Source organism: Muntiacus reevesi, chromosome 10 (genome assembly GCF_963930625.1).
Source record: "Muntiacus reevesi chromosome 10, mMunRee1.1, whole genome shotgun sequence".
NCBI classification, from domain to species: Eukaryota; Metazoa; Chordata; class Mammalia; order Artiodactyla; family Cervidae; genus Muntiacus; species Muntiacus reevesi.
In genome coordinates, this window is record NC_089258.1 from 6724207 (window position 1) to 6747625 (window position 23419).

Genomic DNA, 23419 nt, shown 5'->3' on the forward strand with positions numbered 1-23419 from the left:
AGTTGGATTTAGAAAAGGCAGAGGAACCAGAGATCAAATTGCCAACATCCACTGGATCATCAAAAAAGCAAGAGAGTTCCAGAAAAACATCTACTTCTGCTCTATTGACCATGCCAAAGCCTTTGACTGTGTGGATCAGAACAAAATGTGGAAAATTCTTTAAGAGATGGGAATACCAGACCACCTGACCTGCCTTGAGAAATCTGTATGCAGCTCAAGAAGCAATAGTTAGAACTGGACAAACTACATACTGGTTCCAAATCAGGAGAGGAGTACGTCAAGGCTGTATATTGTCACCCTGCTTATTTAACTTATATGCAGAGTACATCATGAGAAATGCTGGCCTGGATGAAATACCTGCTGGAATCAAGACTGCCAGGAGGAATATCAATAACCTCAGATATGCAGATGACACCCCCTTATGGCAGAAAGTAAAGAAGAACTAAAGAGCCTCTTGATGAAAGTGAAAGAGGAGAGTGAAAAAGTTGACTTAAAGCTCAACATTCAGAAAACTGAGTTCATGGCATCTGGTCCCATCACTTCACAGCAAATAGATGGAGAAACAATGGTATCAGTGAGAGATTTTATTTTTTAGGGCTCCAAAATCACTGCAGATGGTGACTGCAGGCATGAAATTAAAAGATACTTGCTCCTTAGAAGAAAAGCTATGACCAACCTAGACAGCATATTAGAAAAGAGAGACATTATTTTGCTGACATAGGTCCATCTAGTCAAAGCTATGGTTTTTCTAGTCACGTATGGATGTTGGACAGTAAAGAAAGCTGAGCACTGAAGAACTGATACTTTTGAACTGTGGTGCTGGAGAGTTCCAGAAAAACATCTACTTCTGCTTTATTGACCATGCCAAAGCCTTTGACTATGTGGATCAGAACAAAATGTGCTTGAGAGTCCCTTGGACAGCTTGGACAGCAAGGAGATCCAACCAGTTCACCCTAAAGGAAATCAGTCCTGAATATTCATTGGTAGGACTGATGCTGAAGATGAAACTCCAATACTTTGGTCACCTAATGTGAAGGACTGACTCAGTGGAAAAAACCCTGATTCTAGGAATGACTGAAGGCAGGAGGAGAAGGGGATGACAGAGGATGAGATGGTTGGATCGCATCATTGATTCAATGGACATGAGTTTGAGTAAATTCCAGGAGTTGATGATGGACAGGGAGGACCGGCATGCTGCAGTCTATGTGTTCACAAATAGTCGGACAGGAATGAGTGACTGAACTGAACTGAACTGAGCAGTCTCAAAACTATTACAAAGATACAGTAATCAAAAGAGTTTGGTATTGGCATAAGATTAACAGACACATGAAATATGTAACAGAGAGTCCAGAAATGACCCATATTCTACAGACAATTGAATTTCAACAAGGACATCAAGACCATTTCATTAGGAAAAGGATAGTCTCTTCAGCAAGTGGTGTTTGGACAACTGAATTTCCACATGCAAAAGAATGAAGTTGGAACTTTATCTCACACCATACATAAACATTAACTCAAAACAGTTCAAAGGCTTACTTGAAAGTGCTAAAATGAGAAGCTCTTAGAAGGTTAGGAATAACTCTTTGTGACCTGGATCAATGATTTCTTAGATATGGCACTAAAAGCACAAGCAACAAAAGGAAAATTAGGCAAATTGGACTTCATAAAAATTAGACATTTGTGCATCAAAGGATACTATCAAGAAAGTGAAAGGAAAATCCACAAAATGAGAGAAACACTTGCCAGTCATATGTCTCATAAGGTTCTAGTATCCTAAACACATAAAGAATTCCTGCAACTCAACTACAAAAGGACAAATTCTAATTTTAAAATGGGCCAGGGACTTGGATAGACTTTATGTCAAAGAAGATACACAATTGGCCAACAAGCACATGAAAAGATGTTCAACTTCTTTTGTCATCAGAGAAATGCAAATCAAAACCACAATGAGATACTACTTCATGTACACTAGGATGGTTATAATTAAAAGATTGAAAAAAGGAAAGAAGGATGTGAGGATGTGAGAAATCCTACCAATGTGAAGATGTAGAGAAATTGGAACTCTCATATATTGTTGGTAGGTACATGAAAACTTTTTTGCTTGCTTTTTAAAAAATCACTAGCCAAGATATTGGAAATACAATTAAAAGTCTGAATCATAATAAAAAAATTTTTTTTGCCTTAAATGTGGTGTTTCTAAAGAGTTTGGTTGATTTTAGGGATTCTTTTTAATATAAACTACTAATCAGTCTTGGCAACGTTGTCGTTTGGGGCTGGATACCTTTTTGTTGTGGGGCTGTCCTGCACATTGTACCATGTTTAGCGGCATCCCTGGCCTCTATCCAATTGCCAGTAGCATCTCTCACCTGAGCTGAGACATTGTGACAATTAAAAATGTCTCCACACATTGCCAAGCATTCCCTGAGGGTCAAAATCACCCCTGGTTGAGAACAACTGCTGTAACTTCATTGTTGTTTAACTGCTATATTGCATCTGACTATTTTGCGAACCCATGGACTGTAGCCTGCCAAGTTCCTCTGTCCATGGGATTTCCCAGTCAAGGATACTAGAGTGGGTTGCCATTTCCTTCTCCAATAACTTTTTCAGGAGTAATCTGTTACTCTGGGGTTTTGTCCTCTCTGAGAGTTTCCTTTGGGGAAAAAAAAATCTATTTCTGAGATTGTCCTATAGTTATGATGACAGTGAAGTCATTTTACAAAGTGAATGACTGCAGATGGCAGGTAACCTTTTAAAACATTTCTCATCACATGGGCTCAAATTACACAGCCAATTTGTAAACAGCAGGCTTCTCACTGGCAACTAAATGCCCCGCCGATAAGCTAAATGCGGAGAGTATAAAAAAAAGAAACAAAGTTAGCGTGCAATGTTCTCGTCTCAAACCCTTTTTGGGCAAAGACGACGGTTTGCCAGCATTCCAGAATAATGACAGCTGATGTGCCCTTTGTCAACTTTCCCTCCTGCTCGTTTGAAAATGCAGACTGAACTCCTTCCAGAACTTCTTCTGATATCATTTACTGAGCCTGGAATCAGATCCATTAGAACAGAGAGCAATCAGTGCTCCAGACGCCCCACCGACCACTCCTGGTGGGAAGGTGAGGGTTCAGCGTCCAGGACTTGGGGTCTCCTGACCACTTTCATGGGCTCAGTGCCACTTTTAACCATTTCATATCTTGGGTATCTGAGAAGGATTTCATCGGAACCAGGAATTGTGAAGTCGAGAAGCTGGAGAGCTACGGGTCCCATGCAAGCCCCATTTTCTATAGATGAGGAGATGGAACCCAGGGCTTTTAAACTCATGGCCAGAGCATTTTCCTCTATTCCAGGAGGGAGCCAGGCAACTCCAGCGAGAGGTCACTTCCTCCCTGCCATGCCTTGCTTTCCACTTCTCTGTGTGAGCCCAGTGGCTTCTAGCTTGCAAGCTTGTTCTAGAAATTAAACTAGAGGCAGGAAGTGGCCACAAGCACGACTAAGATGGATTGAATCCTTGTGTCCCTTCCATCCCCCCAACTTCATCTGTTGAAACCTTAACCCTCACTGTGATGGCATTTGGAGGTGGGGCCTTCGCTTTGGGAGTAATTAGGTTTGGATGAGGTCATGAGGGTGGAGCTCCTGTGATGGGATCTGTGTTCTTAAAAGGAGATGAAGGGACCAGAGCTGGCTTGCCCTCTATCCTGCGAGACAGAGCAAGAACCTGGCTGTCAGTGAACCAGGATGAGGGCCCTCAGGAGAACCTGACTGTGCTGCACCCTGACCTTGAACTTCCCAATCTTCAAAACTGTAAGACGTAAATATCTGCTGTTTAAGACACCTGGTCTGTGGTGTTCTGTTTCAGCAGCTTCAACTGCCTAGGGCAACCACTCTCCATATCCCTTACATAAACTCCTTCATTTCTTGCTTCCCAGGTGGGAAGCACCTGACAATGTAGGAGACAGGTTTGATCCCTGGGTTGGGGGGAAATTTCTGAATTCTAAATTTCTAAATTCTTAATAAACCCAAGAGCCTGTGTGGCACAATTAAGATTCAATGCAGTCAAATAAATAAATATTTTAAAAAATCTAGAAGAATACACAAATAGGTGAAAATTTGCATCACTACTGAAAACACTAAGAAAGGGTCATACACATAAGGCAGAACCTCTGAGAGATTTCTGGAAACTAGCCTGAATGAAGGATGGAGTCCTCAGTTTACCTCAAAAACAGGATGAAGGGAAGATGGCTCCCAGTTGCTGCTGGGTGACACCCCCAGAGGTTTGGAATAGTAGATCCTGGAGACCTAGGCAGAGTCAGGGTAGCTTTTCAAAGACAAATGTCAACTGCACTTGAGTGTCTAATTACAGTACTGATGCCAAGGTCCACACAAGATGGGAAATCTCTCAGTTTTCCCGTCAAGACCAGCCAACAACTAAAGGGAGGCTCTTGGGACATTGATCCCAGGGAGCCGGTCAGGCCGCACGGAGGAGAGGCCATTGCACTCACTGTGTCAACCAAACAGGACGAGGACGTTTGTCCTCTGCTGGGCAAAAGTGAGCGCTTGTCCTTCTGTCTCCTCTGCTCCCTACAGATAAACAGATCACGATTCTGGCAAATGTGAACTGCAACAAGTTCTTTTCCTTCGCCCCTCATGTGCGTGTGAAGCGACTTCAGTCGGGTCCAACTCTTTGTGACCCCACGGACTGTAGCCCACCACTGCAGTCCATAGGATGCTCTGGCAAGAATGCTGGAGTGGGCTGCCATTTCCTCAGGGCATCTTCCCGTCCCAGGGACTGAACCTGCATCTCTTACATCTCCTGTATTGGCAGGAGGGTTCTTTACCACTAGCGCCACCTGAATGTCCCTTAATCTTGTTCTGAAAGGTTTGGACTGGGACCCAACCAATTCCAAACAGAGCCCATTTCAAATGTTATTATTAGGTCACCCCTGTGAGGCTGAACAAAAGGAGAATTACTGTTTATGTGAAAAGATGCAGCTGTTCAGTAGATGAGATTGATCTGAGGAATCAGAGATCCTCAGGTATAAAACTCCACTTTTAAAAGAGTGACAGGGAACAAAATGAAAAGACAACCCTCAGAATGGGAGAAAATATTTGCAAATTAAGCAACCAACATGGGATTAATTGCCAAAATATACAAGGAGCTTGTGTAGCTCAACATCACAAAAACAAACAAATCAATCAAGAAATGGGCAGAAGAACCAAAATAGACATCTCTTCAAAGAAAACAAATGGTTAAAAGGCACAGGAAAAGATGCTCAACGTCACTAATTATTAGAGAAATGCAAATCAAAACCACCATAAGGTATCACTTCACATTGGTCAGAATGGCCATCATCAAAAAATCTACAAATCATAAATGCTAGAGAGGATGTGGAGAAAAGAGAACCTTCCTACATTGTTGGTGGGAATGTAAAATAGTACAGTCACAATGAAGAACAGAATGGAGGTTCCTTAAAAGCCTGAAAATAGAGTTATCAAATGATCCAGCAATCCCAGGGCATATACCCTGAGAAAACCATATCTCAAAAAGATACATGCACCTCAAAGTTCATTGCAGCACTATTTACAACATCCAGTTAGTAGTCGCTTAGTCGTGTCTGACTCTTTGAGATTCCGTGGACTAGAGCTCACCAGGCCCCTCTGCCCTTGGGATTTCCCAAGCAAGAATAGTGAACTGGGCTGCCATTCCCTTCTCCAGGGGATCCTCTCAATCCAGGGATTGAATCTGGGTCTCTTGCACTGCAGGCAGATTCTTTACCATCTGCACCACCAGGGAAGCCCAGAAAGAAAGTGTTAGTTGCTCAGTCAGCATGGAAGCAACCCAAATGTCCATCAACAAAAGAATGGATAAAGAAGATGTGGTACATATATACAAGGGAATATTACACAGCCATTAAAAGACAAAAATAATGCCATCTGCAGCAATGTCAACAGACCTAGAGATTGCTATACTAAGTCAGACAGAGAAAGACAAATATCATGTGATATCACTTATACGTGGAATCTAAAAAAGGAGTACCAATGAACTTACCTGAAAACAAAAATAGAGTTCCAGGTATAGAACATAACATGTGGTTACTAGGGAGTAAGTGGGAGAGGGATAAATTGGGAGATTGGGATTGATACATACACACTACTATATTTAAAATAGATCACTAATAAGGACCTACCATATAGCACAGGGAACTTTACTCAATACTCTGTAATGACCTATATGAGAAAAGAATTTTAAAAAGAGTGGATGTATGTATAACTGTTTCACTTTGCCATACAGCAGAAAGTAGTACAACATTGTAAATCAACTATATTCCAACAAAAATTAAGGAAAAAAACAGTGATATGGAAGGAAATCTCTGTGCTGCACTGAAATGAGATTTAAGGAGCTATTGGGTTTACAAATTAAGTGTAGGCAATAATGAAGATGGAACCATGTGCCAATAAACTGGATTGAATTGGAGGGAAGGAGGAAGAGATAGCTTGTTACTAAGGCTAACTAGATACAAAAGAACACAGACTTGAGAAACTTGGAAGTCAGAGGAAAATAGTGAAAAGATGCCCAAGATGAGCAAAAGAACAAAAGAAAAGGGGGCAGACAGAGGAGATCCAAAATAGAGCTAATATGCATTCCAAGAGAAAGAATAAAGCAGTTGAAGTAATCACCAAAAGATTCTATCTTTAGCTTCAGGATCAAAAAAAAAAAAGAGCATGGGGTTTCAGGCAATAACAATGAGAAAGTTACCACCATACCAGAAATGTCCAGGAGACATTTATAAATTTGATTAGGGGAAAAAAATCTATAAATACCTTGGTTAGAAAATAAACACATAAATAAAAAGAACACTTGAGGAAAAAGAAAAACGAATAATCAAGTTGGCCCCAAATTACTTATAAAGCACTGAATACCAAGAGACAGAGGAGGAAACAAAAGTATTTTGAAATTGAAAAAATATATTCAAGTTCTGTATTCAGAGAGGTTATCTTTTATGTGTTTAGGCTCAGGAATATATGGGCTTAAAAAATGTGTTTGGCTTACAATCTTATTATTCAGTCGCTGTTATGTCTGACTCTTTTGCGACCCCATGGACTGTAACCCGCCAGGCTTCTTTGTCCCTGGGATTTTCCAGGCAAGAATACTGGAGTGTGTTACCATTTCCTTCTCTAGCGTCTTTATTGATCAAAATCTATTTGGCATTATACTCTTCTTTAATATAACAGCAAGTATTTTAAACCTTGTGGGCCAAGCAGTCTCTTGAGCAGCTCTGCCACTACAGCATGGAAGCAGCCATGGATGATTTGTAAACAAATGTACATAGCTGTGTTGCAATAAAGCTTTATTTACAAAAACAGGCCATAATTTGCTGGTCCCTGTTCCACATGGTAGATAAAGCAAAATGCAGAGCTCTGCATGAGCAAATCATAGTGTATAATAGGAGGACTGTTTTTATTACTAAACTAATTTATAGACAGATACAAAAGACAGGATAGGAAATGTAAACATTTAATAGTAATAAACTACATTTAAAACACAAAATTGTATGCAGGTTTCTGGAAGAAGGGAAAACAGGTGGGATAAGCTTCCTCCCTTATATGGACAAATGTAGGTGGTGGAAATGGCTGTTTGAGAAATGAAGTCTTAAAAAATGTTTTTCAAAAGCTCAAAGATGATCTGGTAGTAGAATTAAAAATTCCAAAATACTGCAGAATTTAAAAAGGAAAGAATAAAATGGCCCTAGTTTTCAAGAGGCAGAAAACAAAGAAAAGGAAGGAAACATAAAGCCAGAAAGCATAAAAACAGAAGACAAAATCAATCCAAATGTATCTGTTATAATCAATGGAAATTAGTTGAATTTTTACTAAGAGAATAACATCCAAGTTAGACACATAGACTCTGAAAAATCCATTTGATGCAAGATACACAATCTGATATATAAAAATATGGGCAAAGGTATGTTGACAATGCAAACAAAAATATGTTAGAGACTGCAATATTAATTTTTAAAAATGTACATATCAAGGAAAAATAAACAGGACAAAAACCTCTCTTTAAATGAAGGTATTATTGACTTAATCTTTCTAGTACTAGGCATCTACATCAACATATTTAAAGCAAAACTTGTTAAAAATATAAGAAAGAATTGGGAGAATTATTTACAGTAGCAGTAGGAAGGTTTATCACACCTCTCCTGACTGACAAAGTAGAGAGAAAGATAGTAAATAATGGATAAAGATCTCAAAAACACCACTGTTAACATTAAAATATCTTATCAACATTAAATCCATTAAATGTGCTAATTATTGATCATATATCAAGTAATCAAAAAAGCTAATACATTTCATAAGCTAGAAATTATTGGGTTTACATTCTTTGACCAGAATGCAGTAAATCTGTAGACTTTTAAAAACCAATTTCAGATTTACTGCATTCTGGTCAAAGAATGTAAACCCAATAATTTCTAGCTTATGAAATGTATTAGCTTTTTTGATTACTACATGTAAATCCATGGCTGAGTCATGTCAATGTATGGCAAAAACCACTACAATATTGTAAAGTAATTAGCCTCCAACTAATAAAAATAATTGGGAAAAAAATAAAATAAAATAAAAATAAAAAAAATAAAAGTAGGGGATTAAAAAACTACCATATGGCCCAACAATCCCACTACATTAGGGTACATGTATCATTATCAATTATAACTGACTGATAACAATACATGTACACTAATGTTCACTGCAGAACTATTTACAATAGCTAGGACATGGAAGCAACCTGGATGTCTACCGAGAGATGAATGGATAAAGAAGTTGTGTGTGGTACATATACCCAATGGAATATTACTCAACCATAACAATGAGCACATTTGAGTCAGTTCTGATGAGATGGATAAAACTAAAGCCTATTATACACAGTGAGTATGTTCAAAAGAGAAAAACAAATGCATACTAACACATGGATATGGAATCTAGAAAGATGGTACTGATGAACCTATTTGCAGAGAAGCAGTGGAGGCACAGAGATAGAGAACAGATTTGTGGACACAGAGGGCAGGAGAGGCTGGGACAAATTGAGAGAGTAGCATTGAAATATATACATTACCATATGTAAAACAGGTAACTAGTGGGAATTTGCTCTGTGAAACAAGGAGCTCAAAGCCGGGGCTCTGTGATGACCTAGAGGGGTGGGATGGGGTGGGAGGTGGGAAGGAGGTACAAGAGGGCGGGGACATATGTATACTTATGGCTGATTCATGTTGATGTATGACAGAAACCAACATAATATTGTAAAGCAATTATTCTCCAATTAAAAATAAATAAACTTTAGAAAAAGAAAAAATAAACAATATCCTCCTTAGGTCTATTGTTCAAACAGCCTATAGACTTCTATATTTTTATCTTCTAAATAGTTTTTACTTTTTTGAAACAAAGAACTCTAGATAATGTTTATTTTAATATTTTTTTAAATAGTGACAAGAAATAATACAACAGTTTTGATAATCGCAATCACATAAGTGAAATTTTGCAATAAAAGTGATACAACAACAAAAACAAAAGTAGGTGATAAAAACAGAAATTACTGTTCAAATTAACAAGTAACAACAACAATACAAGAAATCCTCTTCAGCTCATACAGGATTAAGGAGCTACAAATAGGAAAAACAACTGGATGAGGGCACTGCCTGGCAAAACATAAGGCAAGAAACTCAAGTTGCAGGGAAGAAAATGAACAGCTTTGGTCATTTTTAATCTTAGACAAGAAAAATTAAAATACATGAACCAAACATTCTGCTCATTAACATAAAAGGACAAGATATAACCAGAAAAACAAAAGAAATGTCTAGAGCTTAAATTAGTGCCCTGGAAAACAGAGAAAAATGATCAATAAATTCAGGATGTGAGTTCTCTGAAAAAAACTAATGAAATGAACAATCTTTCAAGACACCTCAGTGAAGACAAAAAGTGAGAAAACATAAGTAGATGGCGTACAAAATGAGAGAGATTGAAAAGAAATGAAAAAATAACAGAATTTCATGTAGAATTCTGTGCTAAAATGTAGGACCTCAGTAAGAAGGAAAATAGAAAAGAAGAAAACATAGATTATCAAATCTGACAATCAGAATAGACCACTATACATGGAAGAAATAGAAAAGTCTCCAAGAGATGCTTCCATAAAAGGTGCTATACCCAGATGTTTTATGGGCAAGTTCTTTCAGACCTTCAACGAACACATAATTCTTGTGCTATTTAAATTGTTACAGATAGTAGAAAAAAAAGAAAAGTGTCACAATTCATTTTATAAAGCTAACATAATCTTGAAACCAAAAAAGCAACAAAAACATAAAAAATATGTTCATCTCACATAGAAATATAGATGCAAACCAGAAATAAAATATTTAGTAGGATGTAGCAACATAAAAAAGAATAATACTACTGATCAGCCAGAATTTAATCCAAGAATACATGATTGGTTATTATTAGGAAATAAAATTTATCAACTCAATATCAATGAAAAACATATTGATGCATATTAAAAAGGCAACATTTGATAAAATTAAAAATTCATTTTTATAGAATTGTTCTATAAACTGTAGAAAGATAATTCCTTGATATGATGAAGGATATTGATCTAAAAACCAACAGTGTCATATCTAATGATGAAATACCAAAGCAGCATTTCCCAACTTCTTTGTAACAATCATTTTCCAAGAACATGTCAGTAAGTGTGATTAAAAGGAAAGTGTAAATAATAGTCAAAAATAATTTGGGAAGTAAATGGAGAAATGTTATATTTTTTATGGAAGTACAGTTGACTTACAATGTCATGTTTCTTAACAGGAGGTCTCAGTGTGATAAAGATGGTGCCTTTCAAATTGATCTATATATCCAAAAATTATGAATAACATGTGACAGGATTTGTGTATGTATGTGTGAGAGCATGTATGTGTACAGTGGTGTTGGTGGAGTAGAAGATGTAACTTGACAAAATGAGCTCAGACTTTTCCTGGAAGAATGAACGTGCAAAGATAGACAAAATAATGTTGATAAATAATATTCATCCAGGTGCCTTCAGCCCCAAAATATGACAGTGTATTATGAAACCTCAGAAGCTAAAATAATGTAGCACTAATAGCAGAGAGACAGATAAAAGTGGGAGTTCCAAAATAGATTCAAGATTCTTCCTAATGTAACAAAGGTAGTTTCCCAAAGAAGATGGGAAAGGATAGATTATTCAAAAAGTCTTTCATGAGTATCTAGCTAGGGACTTCCTTGGTGGTCCGGTGGCTAAGACTTTGCCTTTGAATGCAGGGAGTGTGGGTTCAATCTGGTCAGGGAGCAAGGACCCTACATATCTCAGAGACAAGAAACCAGAACATAGACAGAAGCAATATTGTAACAAATTCAATAAAGACTTTTAAAATGGTCCATGTAAAAATCTTTTTTAAAAGAATATCTGGCTAGCCATTTCAACATAAATACAGTTAGACATCACCTACCAAAATACAACACTAAATTCCAGGTAGATGATAAATGATGCTCTAAAAGAAGTAGGAGAAAATAGAGGTTATCTGAGTTACATGGGGGGAGATCTCTCCAAGGGTCCCTTAGAAGGCACAATCCATGAAGAAACATTAAAATATGACACTACATAAAAATTTTAAAAGTCTATGTATTTGTAAAAGAACAAAAAGGATAAAATGCAAAAAAAAAGTCAATGAGAAGAATAGTTGCTAAATATGTATAAAGATTATAAAATTGTTAAATATCCCTCGTTTTTATTCCCTTTTCAGTAAACCTGTACTTCTCTCTGCCTGCATGGAGGAGGAGGAGTATGTGGTTCAAAGGAGGGTCCCTTTTAGCCAGAGAAAGGAAGGGAAAGCTTTCTGTATCTACCCTCCACAGATGGACAGTGGGGGGAAGTGGGGAAGGAGGAAGTGAAAAGAGAAAGCCTGGTGTTCCCGAACTCCCCTCTTGACAAGCACTGCAGAGGCTGTTAAGAAGACGGAGGTGGAAATGAAGGTGCTTTTCCCACTCTCCATCCTGGCATCTGGGAGATGACGTAAGAGGGCTATTACATCTGGGAGATGACGTAAGAGGGCTATTACATCTGCTAAAGTCACAGCCCGTGTGACTGGGTGCAGAAGAGTAGGTGTGGGTTAGCACCAATGTTTGGTGTGGAGTGGTGTAGTGTGGTGTGTGGTGTGGTGTGAGTGGTGTGAGTGGGTTGCTTGGAGGAACCCACAGGGCTCTCCATGTGTTCAGACAATGATGAAACATCATCGAGAATTTAGCTCAGGAGCCTGTCAACAGTGACCACACGGGCTGTTATGGACAGAGTGACTCCTTGGCCAATGGCAACAGAACAAGCATCACCCCAGCCAGGAACCAAACGGAGGCAAAACAGGTAAACCTATAGAGACTTAAGTGGACTGGTCACCAGGTGGGGCAACTGTCCGTGGGTGAGCACCCGCAGACCCGTCAGGGACAGCTGTGTGATGACTAGGGACTGGCACCGGGCCAGCCACTAGACTAACACAACATCCCCAGTGCCGGAAACTAAAAATCACCCCAAGAGATCAACCTAGGACCTGATAATTTCCTATCACCCACTACCCCAATAACCATAATGTGTGCCCCTGATTAACAATTTAGCAGGCAAACCTGCAATGCTGAGTTATCCAAGAGATACTGAGTGTATAAGAATGCTGCTTAAATGATTGGATTTGACTGAGCTTACTGGGTTTAACTAAAAGTGTGTGTGTGTGGTGTGTGGTGTGTGTGTGTATGTGTGTGTATGTGGTGTGTGTGTGTATGTGTGTGTGTGGGGGGTGTGTGTGTGTGGTGTGTGTGTATGTGTGTGGTGTGTGTGGTGTGTGTGTGTGTGGTGTGTGTGTATGTGTGTGGTGTGTGTGGTGTGTGTGTGTGTGTGGTGTGTGTGTGTGTGTGTGGTGTGTGTGTATGTGTGTGGTGTGTGTGGTGTGTGTGTGTGTGTGTGGTGTGTGTGGTGTGTGTGTGTGTGGTGTGTGTGTGGTATGTGTGTATGTGGTGTGTGTGTATGTGTGTGTGTGTATGTGTATGTGTGTGTGTGGTGTGTGTGTGTATGTGTATGTGTGGTGTGTGTGTATGTGTATGTGTGGTGTGTGTGTATGTGTATGTGTGGTGTGTGTATGTGTATGTGTGTGTGTGTGGTGTGTGTGTGTATGTGTGGTGTGTATGGGGTGTGTGTGTGTGTGTGTGGTGTGTGTGTGTGTGGGGTGTGTGTGTGGTGTGTGTGTGTGTGGTGTGTGTGTGGTGTATGTGGGGTGTGTGTATGTTGTGTGTGGTATGTGTGTTGTGTGTGTGGTGTGTGTGTGTGTGTGCTGTGTGTGGTGTGTGTGTGTGTGGTGTGTGTGTATGTGTGTGGTGTGTGTGGTGTGTGTGTGTGTGTGGTGTGTGTGGTGTGTGTGTGGTGTGTGTGTGTGTGTGGTGTGTGTGTGTGTGTGTGGTGTGTGTGTATGTGTGTGGTGTGTGTGGTGTGTGTGTGTGTGTGGTGTGTGTGGTGTGTGTGTGGTGTGTGTGTGTGTGTGGTGTGTGTGTGTGTGTGTGGTGTGTGTGTATGTGTGTGGTGTGTGTGGTGTGTGTGTGTGTGTGGTATGTGTGTTGTGTGTGTGGTGTGTGTGTGTGTGTGTGTGTGTGTGTGTGTGTGTGTGTGTGTGTGTGAACTCCCCTGGGAGTTCATGAAAAAGATCACATCAGTTTTTGAAAAAGAAAGAAGCTATGTTTTCTCAGCATGTCTGAATACAGCATGAGAAAACTGGCAACCCAGCATATACAGTAAAAAGTGATTAATATGGTCAGTGTATACAAAAACCTTACAAACGGAAACAAAGTAAAACTCAGTGGATTAACAAAAAAGTAGCCAAAGAGCACAGATGAGTGATCTCACAATACAAAATTGAAACAGATATGACTGATATGGGGGGAGTGGGTTTCAAATATAAAAATATGGGGGGCGGGATTTCAAACAGTAAAGAAAAACGCAGTTTCAAGATGAAAAGCCACTATACACATGTCCAGATGGAAAACCAAGTCAAAGGACTAAAAGATGGTGAACCTGTCCAATGAGGAAAATGCCTTAGGAAAAATCCTCCCGCCTGGACCTGAAACCACGAAATGAGAAAACACAGCAATACCTAGGTCACTAAGTGGTGTCTCTTTCAGAGTACTGACTGGCCTGTATGTAGCTGGTTTAAAAGAGTCAGCTATTGTTCAAAGCTTTGTTAGAACTCATTGTAGATGTCTTCTAAGCCTGCGGCACATTCTTTTGAATATGATGGTAAATCTCCAACGACAGATTCGTCTTGTGGAAAGAGCCACAATTAATTTAAAGCCAAGTCTGGTTAGACTGTTTGTGATCAGGGAAAGCTTTTCTCGTAAATTGGCTCTGGAGGCGGTGACAGAAGAGCCATTTGAAAACTCTGTGGCAGCTCGCAGAAATAAATATTTTCAACCTCGAGTGAGAAGGATCCTATTTGGCAAGGTATCTCTCACTTGTCCTGGGTCAACGTCTCCCAACTGGTCTAGCCAGTCTTCTTTTCGCTAAGCCTCTGATCATTTGAAATATAAACTTGATCATGTCATCCTTGTTCCTGGTCATCTTCAAATAAAAACACAAACTCATAAAAATGACCCTAAAGGCTTATTTGGTTAGCTCCCTTTTTCTCCAGCTTCAGTCCAGTCTTATCAGAGTCTTTATCTATCCCATTCCCTCCAGTCTCCTTCTAGCCAATGAACAGCTCCTTGGTCTACAGATCTCAGCCCCAAAGGTCAAGGTCAAGAAGGTCAAGCTCTCCTTCCCAGCAAGCCTATTCTACCCTCTTGCCCAGGGTCACTCTTATCCACGGTACATGTTTCCAAGGTACCACTCCATTCTCTTCCTTGTACACAGTTTTGGCATTTTTATGGGGTTATCTGATTCATGTCTATCTCCTCACAGAGATTAGAAGCCTGCAGGAAGGCAAACACCCAGGCTGTTTTTACATGGTTACATTTCATAAAGCCCAGTATATGGGACATTCTCGACAAGTAACTGGAAGATGAATGAGAAATGCTCCCTGATACAGTTGTGAGGAAGATGTACTGGAAGATGGTTGCAATAATCCCCTCATCCCTTTGCGAATCTGCTCTCCCATCAGGAGGTGAGTCTGTTTCCCTCCCCTTGAAGGTATACTGGCCTCGGTGATTTGGTTTTCCTACAGAATGAGGCAGCAGTGACCCTGGGCCAGGTCTGGGTCTTGTGCTTCAGAAGCCTGGCAGTTTCTGTCCCGATTCTCCAGGAGAGAAGGGCCACACCGCAGGAGAGCTGGCCTCAACTACTGGGGGAAGAGCAACTACCAATTCTAACATCCCGACAGCCCAATAAATTAGACCTTGACTCGTAACTGCCCAACAGTCACAGGCCATAGCAGGATTGTCGCCTTAAGTTACTAAGTTTTGAGATGATTTGTGGTGCGGCAAAGGGCTTCCCCCATGGCTCAGCTGGTAAAGAACCTGCCTGCCAATGCAGGAGATGCAAGAGATGTGGGTTCAATCCCTGGGTCAAGAAGATCCCCTGGAGAAGGAAATGATAATCCTTGGAGAAGAAAATAGCAACTCACTCCAGTATTCTTGCCTGGGAAATCCCATGGACAGAGGAGCCTGGGGGCCACAGTCCATGAGGTCGCAAAGAGTTGGACACGACTTCACACACACACCTACCTATGTGATGCAGCTAGAGTAACTGAAAAACTGGTCTCTTATCTTAAAGTCAAAATTAGATTCTCTCCACACCATTATCTCTCAGAAGTCAGCCTTTTCCATAAGAATCAGGGGGCTGTTGTTTTGTACCTGCAGCAAAGAAATGCAATTTCTAACTGGCCTGGGCATCCACAAGCATCACTCTATGTCATTATGTGCCCTCACCCCTTTTTCTTGCCACTTTTCACATATCACCATCTGAAACTTGCCATGTATTGAACTGTGCAGATTTTCAGCTCCACTAGGGCAAGGATTTGTCTTTATCTCCAGGAATTCTCTAGCTACTTGGCACATAGGAGATGCTCAATGAAATTTTGCTGAATGAATAAATGACTCTGCCTCACTGCTTACACCTGGTAATCATCTTGCCTGCATTGCCTTCTCCCGGACACTCCATCTTAAAACATATTCTCCCTTCTTACCATGTGCTGTCTTTTTTAAAAAACATCTAAACTTTTTTTTAAATTATTTTTTAATTGACCATACCATGCGGCATGTGAGATCTTAGTTCCCCCGCCAGGGATCAAACCCACAGACTCTACAGTGGAAGCATGGCATCTTAACCAGTGGACTGCCAGGGAAGAAGATATGCTGTCTTTTTTTATTTTAAAATAATTCTTAAATAGTAATGTCCATCTGAACCGCAGCTCAGCCTAGTGCTCTCTCCTTTCATTCAGAGATAACAGCAATGGCTCAGTGCAATAATAATACTTATTTTGAATTTAAATCAGATGTGTCCAGAGTTCTGATGCATATAAGCAAGTGTTCAGTAAATGCTTCCCCCCTCATCCCCTTCTTTCTGATGCTTTCTTTTGCCCAGACCTTCAAAGGCATCCACTCTTAATGGCAACATCCCACATCAACATATGTCAGTAAAGATCTGTGAAACGTATGAATTCAGATAAGATTAACATTTATTGCCATTTGCTCTGTGCTAGGTGCTATACTAGGCAGCTGACCCATATAACATCCCACATTTTATGAAAAAAGAAAGCCTAGGTTGAAATCTCAGGTCAATACTTTCTCCATCCGGCAAACTGCCTTCGGTACCAGTTGGCTCTAGACAAAAGAATGTAATAGGCAAAGACGAAACACACACTCCAGGTCCCAAGGTTCCTTGAGGCAGAGTATATACCCTCCTTTCTTTCATATGTTGAAGGCTAACAGCTTCAAATTCTCTTTATTTAGCTTCATGATCAAAACTTGTTTTCTAAGAACATTCACTCTAGGACTTTCCTGGTGGTCCAGTGGTTAAGAATCCGCCTGCCAGTGCAGGGGACATGGGTTCAGTCCCCGGTCCGGGAAGACCCCACATGCCTTGGAGCAACTGAGCCCTTGCTCTAGACCCCACGGGCTGCAACTACTGAAGACCGTGTGCCCTAGAGCCCATGCTCCACAATAAGAGAAGTCAATGCAAAGGGAAGCCCACTCACTGGAACTAGAGAAAGCCCCTGCACAGCAGAAAAGACCAAAGCACAACCAAATATAATAAAAATAAATAAGCAAAAATAAAATTAAAAAATTCACTCTAAGGTACAAATGACTGATCATTACGTCAAGTGTGATCTCCCTCCCCTGAAGGGGGTTCTCAGTTTCAGGCAAATATTTAGGATATGAGAAGAAGACAAGGCTAGCACGACTTAGACTTGAAGGCAGAAAAGTCAGATTTCTACCTGTAATCAGGCTATTCAGCCCAGCAACCAACCCAGCACTGGTGGGGAAGAACCAGGGAGAGGGTGGAGTGTGGAGTCCATGGGGAGACAGAGCCTTCTCACAAATCCAGAGGGGCCTTCAGCAATGAGATGGCAGGGCCCCCCTCACCTGATTATCCTGGTCTGCTTCCTGCACAGGTGGGTGCTTCAGCCCTCAGTTTTGCACAGTACACCCACCCCTGCTCTGGTTTTAGTTTCCAAGCCCTCTGTCTTCTGTCAGCTGAGGGCAAACCCATAAGCTCTCTTCCCAAGAGACTACTTGTCCTACTTAAGAGCTCATGTCCCTTGGGTATAATAACATAATGGCATATTTATTCTTCTCTCCACATTTTGCATGAAAAATGTACTTAAGATAGTTACTAAAAACAAACAACATCTCACTGATGGCTCACGAGATGTAGTGCAGTCTTCAAGTCCCTGCCTAGTCAACTGCGATATGTCTAGACGCTTCTGTAGTGATTTCCAGACATCGTTCACTGTTCTATTCCTTAGCATTTGTAACATCACTTTGAGGACCAGTCTCATCGATCTGTGATCACTGTTTTCAATTTGTCTCCTTAACTAGACTGTGAGACCCTTGAGGGCAGAGTCTGTGCTTTGGTCAACTTTTTGTTCTAACACAGTGCCTGGCACTTATTATACAGTCAGTCACTCTGGGAAGAAACAATGTCTTACTTGTTTGGTGTCAGAAAGAAACTGTGGACCGTAGATTTGGTAGGTTCGGTGATCTTGTGCCCATTTTCACTTCAAAGTTACCAGCTTCCCAAGACAGCAGATCCACAAGAGAAGCTCTGATAAGACCAGAGTCTCCTTTCCCCTAGATGGACTCAAGATCCAGTCTACTACACTCATCTTTTTGGATAGCTAAGCCACCACTGGAAGTCCCAAACTCCCAGTCACCCATTCTTATCTGAGCTGTTCCCACCATCTGACTCTGTATGACCCCTAATCTGATCTAGGAGCCTTAGGAGATGTGGTTTGATCCCTGGGTCAAGAAGATCCCCTGAAAGAGGAAATGTCAGCTCACTCCAGTATTCTTTCCTGGATAATCCCATTGACAAAGGAGCCTAATGGGCCACAGTCTATGGGGTCACAAAGAGTCAGACACGACTGAGTGAGCACACAAACAACACAATCTGATCTAGCCTATGTTCCTTCACAGTCTCCCCTTCTTTACTTTGGCCCCTAGATATAACCAGTCAACTGCAACATTCCCTATCATTCCCAGCCTCTTAGCTGCGAGAGACCAGCATTCAGCCTTCCTGATTGGTCTTCCTTTAAATATATGACTTTAAGTCTCAAACACGTCCTCAGGACCTCCTGGTGACTCTAGAAAATTTCCATAATCTACTTACTCTCTCACCTCAAAGACTGATCTTTCACATTTTCTTCTAGTCCTCAAACTACCATCATTTCCTATTCCTTCCTCACTCTTAGTTGATGATCTTAATTATTTTTTTCTTTCCAACTCAATTTATTGAAAATAAGGCATAGAGATGCCACAGGACATTTTCATAAACACTTAGATATTCGGTTCATTTCTTTTTAATGATGAGCAGGATTATACAGAAGGGAACCCAAAGAAAGAGAAATTAAGCTGATGTGTACTTTTGACTACAATTTGCTCCTGATGTATAAAACCAGGCTGAAGCCATCAGCATTACCTACATCTAAAATTTAACTCTCACAATGACGCTTTTGGCTTGGTAGGAACATTTGCTTTTAAAAAGATGAATGTTTTCTATTCCCTTAGTCATTCTGAAATTAAAATCAGCTTAGTTTTAAGAATATATAAATGTCATCAAATTTTGAGATGACCGTGAGTCTTATTTCATGGAGAACATGCATGCATTTGGAAGTGATCTTGACCTTTCCCCTCCTTACCTACTGCCTCTGTGCTCATACACTCTGGCTTCCTCATCATTTTCAAACCCTCTTGTCTCCTCCCTTGCCTGTACCATCAGGATCTCTCTATGCCATCATTTCCATCAGAAAATAAACATGATATCCTATCTCCCACCTTTGAAAATTTTCTCTAGATCCTTATAGCGACACTGCCTTTCCCTGTCCCACAGTCTAGCAAAACCCTTCCACTTCACCCTTCAGTCTCTCAAAAAAGTACACAATCAGGTTTTTGTCTCCATCACTCCACTGAAACTACAGTCCTCAAAGAAGGCGTTAGTTGCTCAGTTGTGTCTGATTCTTGGCAACCCAATGGACTGTAGCCCGCCAGGCTCCTCTGTCCATGGGATTCTCCAGGCAAGAATACTGGAGTGGGTTGCCATTTACTTCAGGACTTCCTCACATCACCAAAGACCTCTACAAGGCCAAGTCCAGTGTAGATTCCCAGTCCTCCTCTGACTTGGTCTAGCAACTGCATGTGATAGCTGATGACTCCTGCCTTCATGAAACATCTCCATTCAGTTTCCAGGACATCGCCTTCTTCTAGCTCCCTGGCCACTCCTTCTCAGTTTCTTTTGCTGATCATTTCTCTTCCTTTTCCTGACCCTCAAATATCAGGATCCAAGGCTCAGTCTTCATCTCTCTTTTCTCTCCACACTTTCTCACTTGCATATCCTTCCATTTCTGTGGAAAAATGTTGATGTGTCCCAAGTTTATATCATAAACTTGGATAAACATAAACAGCTTCCCCTCTTAGCTCCAAATAGATGCATGTAACTGCCTACCTGACATATCTACTTCTGCATATAATAGACACTTCTCAGCATGGACTGTATAAAATAAGCACTTGTGCTTCGCATTCCTGCCAGCCCCTTACCACCCAAACATTCTTTAGTTTCTCCAATCTCAGGAAATACTACTATTTACCCAGTTGTTAGGGCCCAAACCCCAGAAGTTATCTCTACTCCTCTCTTTTTCTCATATGCTATGTCCAAAGGTGTCAGTTCTACCTCTGAAATAAGCACCTAATGGGAGTACGTCAAGGCTGTATATTGTCACCCTGCTTATTTAACTTATATGCAGAGTACATCATGAGAAATGCTGGGCTGGAAGAAGCACAAGCTGGAATCAAGATTGCTGGGAGAAATATCAGTAACCTCAGATATACAGATGACACCACCTTATGGCAGAAAGTGAAGAAGAACTAAAGAGCCTCTTGATGAAAGAGGGGAATGAAAAAGTTGACTTAAAGCTCATATTCAGAAAACTAAGATCATGGCATCCAGTTCCATCACTTCATGGGAAATAGGTGGGGAAATAGTGGAAACAGTGGCTGACTTTATTTTGGGAGGCTCCAAAATCACTGCAGATGGTGATTGCAGTCATAAAATTAAAAGACTCTTACTCCTTGGAAGGAAAGTTATGACCAACCTAGACAACGTATTAAAAAGCAGAGACATTACTTTGTCAACAAAGGTCTGTCTAGTCAAGGCTATGGTTTTTCCAATAGTCATGTATGGATGTGAGAGTTGGACTATAAAGAAAGCTGAGCGCCAAAGAATTGATGCTTTTGAACTGTGGTGCTGGAGAAGACTCTTGAGAGCCCCTTGGACTACAAGGAGATCCACCCAGTCCATCCCAAAGGAACTCAGTCCTGGGTGTTCATTGGAAGGACTGATGTTGAAGCTGAAACTCCAATACTTGGCCACCTGATGCGAAGAGCCGACTCGTTTGAAAAGACCCTGATGCTGGGAAAGATTGAGGGCAGGAGGAAAAGGGGACGACAGAGGATGAGATGGTTGAATGGCATCACTGACTCAATGGACATGAGTTTGGGAGTTGGTGATGGACAGGGAGGCCTGGCGTGCTGCAGTTCATGGGACTGAAAAGAGTTGGACATGACTGAGTGACTGAACTGAACTGGGATCACTTTGAACCATGCCCACCTGTCTTACCTGAGTACAGGGCTTCCCCACCTTTCCCTCCTTGATGTCTCCAACAGTCTCCTAAGTGGTCTCCCTGTTTCAGCTCTTATCTGGGAAACAGCCCCCTGCTAAAGCCCCTCTGATTGGATGACTTCCCATCACAATTAGAATAATACGAAAATTCTACTTTGGCCTAAAAGATAGGTCAGGTTCCTTGACAGCTCTGCACTGGCTATTCCCTCTGCCTAGAAAATTCTTCCTCCCAGACTTTGCAAAGCTTGCTCCTCACTTCAGTCAGGTCTCTGCTCAAATATCACCTCTTCAGAGAGGACTTTCCATGCCACTCACCACATTGTCATCTCAGTCTCTATCTTATTGTACTGTTTATTTTTAAAATAGTGCTTGTTAATCCTTGACTTTTAAAGGTATATTTGTTTGTTTTTGTCTAGTTCCCCCCAAAGATTGCAAACATCTCAGTGCAAGGACTTTTCTGCCTTGTTCACCCTAAGGGTCTGGAACAAGTGCTTAATAAATACAGTACTTGACAGGTGAACAGATGCATAGCTAAATGTTCAAACTTCAAGAGGAAGGAATGGGATGCAGATGATAGGTAAGGAAGCAGTGATTCAGGTAAAGAAGGTTGTATGCTGCTGCTGCTAAGTCACTTCAGTCATGTCCGACTCTGTGCGACCCCATAGACGGCAGCTCACCAGGCTCCCCCATCCCTGGGATTCTCCAGGCAAGAACACTGGAGTGGGTTGCCATTTCCTTCTCCAAAAGAAGGTTGTATAAATACAATCAAAGCTGTGATGTCATTCTAGAAGCAGAGAATGCAATAATGATGAAAGGCCAGGGAATGGACTTGGAAGGGCCTCTCAAGCAGCTGTGTTGGGTAGAAATTTCTGCAATGATGGAAATACTCTATATCTCTGCTGTTCAAAGCAGTAGCTGCTGGCCACATGTGGCTACTGAACACTTGAAATGGTCCAGTGGGACTAAGCACCTGAATACCAATTTTCTTTAATTTTAACTTACATTCAGTAGATACATGGGGCTAGTGGTTATGATAGTAAACAGCAAAGCTTTAAAACCTGAAGAATTCCTTCCCCTGACTTATGATTTTGGGATAATAACATATACCTCACTTAGTTTTTGAGAGGACTAATGATATCAAATTGTCAATGTCTGAAACATAGTTAGCCCTCAAAAAATAACAGCTGCAATGACCACACAGTGTTGCCAATAAAAGGACTTTCAGTACATGCCATGTAAATTGACCCTAAAGTACAGAAAGGCTTTTATGACTTTTTACAGAAATTTTTTGTTTGCTTGAGCTAGTGGATAACCAATGTGTGTGGGTCTACATTGGAGCTCACAAACTAAAAATAGTAAACAACCATTCTGGGTTGTCAGGAAGGCCTACCAGAGGTGAATGATGAATCCAAGTGCATCAGGTAGCTGACACTTATAATGAACTAATTAGTTTTGACAACAACTCATTCAGCATTTGTGAAAATTGTATCTGTAACATTACTGTTTGCTTTAATACTTAGTATTAAAATAAAGGGGAATGTATTTACTTATTGGAAACAGTATATTGAATTCTTTAAAGGTTAAACTGTTTTGGAGATATATTTTTTTCTTGCCAGTAACTCATTATGGTTTCTTCCACACAGAATCCAGAAAACAAAATGAACACAGATACAGAACATAAGCAGACCATTTTCACTAACCCTGAGGAATAATCTAATCTAATAATCAAATTGCACAAGTTTGTTCAGGATAAGCATCAGTCTTATTTTTAGGCCAAGAGAATTTGCAGCCCACAGCAGCAGAGGTGAAAGTGAAATTCCATTGCCCCTGCCTAATTGCCTGGTGGAGGAGACTCGGAGACTTGAAATCCAAGGATGGATGTTTCTAAGTTAAACACAGGCTTAAAAGCATTAACAGAAGCTGATGTTCTTATTAGGAAGACCAATTAATCTGCATCGATGGGAAACCACTTTGCAGGAGTCGAAAAATTGCCCTAGTACCGAATATAAGTGATACTGGAGCAGAAAGGGAATGAAAATTTACTTTTCTACAGGGAAGTCTTTCCTA

At 40.7% G+C, this 23419-nt stretch overlaps 1 protein-coding gene across 3 annotated transcripts in view; it reads right to left on the bottom strand.

Annotated features, from left to right (window-relative positions):
- ADRA1A (adrenoceptor alpha 1A) overlaps positions 1-23419 on the bottom strand; it is a 122616-nt gene that overhangs the window by 98073 nt on the left and 1124 nt on the right. The window lies entirely within an intron of this gene.